This window comes from Chinchilla lanigera, unplaced genomic scaffold (genome assembly GCF_000276665.1).
Source record: "Chinchilla lanigera isolate Chin_1 unplaced genomic scaffold, ChiLan1.0 scaffold00069, whole genome shotgun sequence".
Classification (NCBI taxonomy): domain Eukaryota; kingdom Metazoa; phylum Chordata; class Mammalia; order Rodentia; family Chinchillidae; genus Chinchilla; species Chinchilla lanigera.
Window position 1 is genome coordinate 4,153,750 of NW_004955470.1, and position 3,438 is coordinate 4,157,187.

At 55.6% G+C, this 3,438-nt stretch overlaps 1 protein-coding gene across 7 annotated transcripts in view; it reads left to right on the top strand.

Annotated features, from left to right (window-relative positions):
• The window catches only part of Cnnm4 (cyclin and CBS domain divalent metal cation transport mediator 4), a gene marked incomplete at its 5' end in the record, with an annotated part of 45,825 nt that overhangs the window by 22,402 nt on the left and 19,985 nt on the right, over positions 1 to 3,438 (top strand).

The following is a 3,438-nucleotide window of genomic DNA, read 5'->3' on the forward strand; positions in this document are numbered from 1 at the left end:
TCTCTCTCTCTCTCATCTCTCTCTCAATTTTTTGAGGCAGGGTCACACTGTGTACCCCAAGGTAGCCTTCAACTTGCAGTGATCTCCCTACCTCAGCCTCCTGGGCGCGGGGATTTCAGGTGAGCGCCAGCACGTCCGCGTGTGGCTTTGCTTTGGCTTTGCTTTCTTGCAGCCTCGCAATCCCTGGGTGACCTGGGCCCAGCGTGGTGGGGACCTCCTGCCTACTGGGCACCACAGCCCCGGGCTCCTGGCTTCTGCCAGTCTACCGGCCCTGGGCAGTGCCCCTCTGGGCGGAGGGAGCCAAGCAGATGAGCCCTGCTCAGGACCTTGCTGGCTGGAGGCCGGGTCTGTGCATCTGGCTGGGCGGCCACTCCTGCCACCACGGCACTATTAATAGCCCGGTAATCCCGCGCGCCTGGGCCGGGAGGACAGGGGAGGGGGCGCGGGCCATTGGCGCCCAGTCTGCCCAGGTGCAGCTCCCAAGGCGGGGGCCGCGCCATGGCCAGGCCCCAGGAGCTATGGGGCCCTGCTCGGCTTGGGTGAGCTCCTTCCTCTGTCTGACCCCGGGGCCCTGTGGACTTTGACACCCCGTATGGGCGGCGTGTTTCCTTATGGTCCTGGGGGGACTGTAAAAAAATTACAGGCGGGAGGAGGCCCTGGCACTTTGCCAAAACAAGCAGCCTGTGGCTGAGCCGGTACCTCCTTTCGGTACCTGTCCAGTGTGCGGAGCCCAGGCCCAGTTGGCCAGGGCAGTGAGACCTCGCGGGCACTGGGGCAGTAGGAGCCGAGGGCAGGAGCGGAGCAAGTGACCGGGCAGGGCTGGTCTGTGCCCTCCGTGCCCCCAGACTCATCACCTGGTCCAGGCAGGGCTCCTGCAGAGGAGACATCCCCCCCAGGTCAGCAAGGTGACGTGGCCAGGATGCCGCCAGCCGAGTGTGGGCAGCGGGCAGCGGGACACCTCCAGGGCTCGCCCACCCTCCTCGCTGTTAGAGCGGTGCGTGATCTTAGAAAGGCCCAGGACCCTGGGCTGCTTTCTTTAAAGGGGGACGTCAGCGTGTATGTCTGTGTGGCTCCAACAGTAGTACAATTGATAATGGAAAGTCTGGGATTTCTATATGAAAACATAAAAGAGAAAACAAAATCCATCCTCTGACCCTCAGTGACACCACAGGAAATTACGGGCTTTGGTCAAAAAATAGTTGACTCTCAGCAATTTCGTGTGGCTCAGCCAAGTAGGAATATGTGCTGTGTTTCCTCAGTTGTTTTTCTGGGAATAAAGAGCTCTGAGAAATGTGGAGCCGGGCATGGCGGTGCACACCTCTAATCCCAGCACTCTGCGAGGCTGAGGCAGAAGGAGCCAAAGTTCAAGCCCAACTTGGGCAACTAAGTGATTTAACGAGACCCTGTCTCAAAAAATTTAAAACGGGCCGGGGATATAGCTCAGTGGCACAGTGCCTGCCTGCCTGCCTGGCAAATGCAAGGTCCTGAGTGCAATTACCAGTATAAAAAAAAAAAAAAAAATTTAAAAAGGACTGATGATGTAACTCGTGCCAAAGCCTTGGGTTCAGTCCCCAGTGCTGGAAAGGAAAGAACCAAAGCAGGAAAGGGACGGGAGGAAGTGTCCCAGCTGTAGGCACATTTACTTAACTCTTCATGCTTCATTTCTCACCCCCACGGCCCCCAAAACCCAGGCGAAGCGGTGATAAAATAAAGCAGCTAATTAAATTACAACTTTATGTTGGAGTTGAATGACAGGTGGCGCACACCCACAGTCCCAGCACGCTGGGAGTCTGAGTCAGGCCATGGCGAGTTCAAGCCCAGCCCGGGCGGGGACTTAGTGAGACCTTGTTTCAAAGTAAAAAATTAAAACAGGGCCGGCCGGGGTCGTAGCTCAGTGTGAAGACCGTGGGTTCAATCTCCAGTCCTAAAAAAAAAATTCCAAATTCAAGTCCTAGGTCAGCCGATTTATTTTTTGCGCGCGCTGCTAGGGATCTCACCCACGTTCCTTCTCTCGCGTGCGGCAAGCGCCCTGCCGCCGAGCTGCGCCGCCAGCCCCGGCCTCTGCATGGTGAGTGATACAGTAACTCGGAAGTTTAGAAATCCCGGACATTATCCTACTCTGCGCGCGTTTCTCCCTCTCCTGCCCGCTCCCTTCCTCTCCCTGAACTCCTAGCGTGAGCAGGCGAAGAAGGAGCCGCGCCGAGGGCTCTGGCGGCCGGGAGAAGGTTTCCGGAGGAGGGAGGTGCGCGTCTGCAGGTCGCGCGGTCGAGATCCCCTGCACTGGAGGAGGTGCGAGGGAGAGGAGGGCCTGGGCAGCAAACCAGAGCGAGGCAGGCGGCCCCGGAGCCCAGGTCTGCCCAGCAGAGGGTGACCGACGGGCCCTTGAGGCAGGGCCTTTGTGGGCCCCGCTGCCCAGCCACCAGCAGCGCCAGCGCTTAGTGTGCGCCGCTGGCCGCTGCACGCCCGCCTTGGTCACGCAGGCGGCTGCCACTAGAGGGCGCCCGCGCGGCGGCGACGCCCACAAACGCCAGGCCCGGGGCTGGGGCGGGAAGCTCGCAGTCTCCCGCCCTAGACTTTGCCAGCTGCTCTTGGCGCGTTAGTTTTCCCTCATTTTTTCAGTGCTGGGATGGAACCCAGGGCGTCCCACATGCAAGAAGAGCGCTCTGCCACTGAGCCACACCCATATGCTCAGGTTTCGGGTTTTTAAAAAGTATTTTTTCGTTATTTAGAGAATCCTTTATTAGTTTCTGTAATCAGATCCACGGAGATAAGACTGCTCCTATTTAATACAGTGCTTTTCTTCTGTATACATGGAACAGAATGAAGTTAATTTCTAGGCCAGTATGGCTCTTAATTTCGGTACAGTGCCAGCTGAACGCAGTAAATGAGGATACTTTTTGAGAGTTGCCTGCACAGCTAAAGTTTCATACATATGCGAACACGGGAACATACATGACAGCAGTACGTGTACATCAGTAGTAGCAACAGCTTTTCTAGGTTCTTCAGTGATCTGAACAAAAGGTAAAGACATACAGCACTTTCCATTTTTTTAAAAAAGGAGTTTTGTGTGGTGGTGCACACCTGCAATCCCAGCAGTCAGGAGGCTGAGGCAGGAGATTCACTGTGAGTTTGGTGTCAGCCTGGGCTACATAGTGAGTTCAGGGCCAGCCTGAACCACCTAGTGAAACTGTCTCTAGAAATTAATTAATTAATTAATTAACTTTAAAAGAAAAACACCCTAGAAAGCAGCAAAGTTAGCTAGATGTGGTAGCATGTGCTTGTCGTCCCAGCACTCCAAGAGGCTGAGGCAAGAAGATGACAAATTCAAGCCCAACCCGGACAACTTAGTGAGTGTAATGGTTGATACACTGTGTCAACTGGAGGGGTCTAGAAGCTTAACTAAGTAACTCAGCAGTTCTACATCCTGGGGTGGAGAGG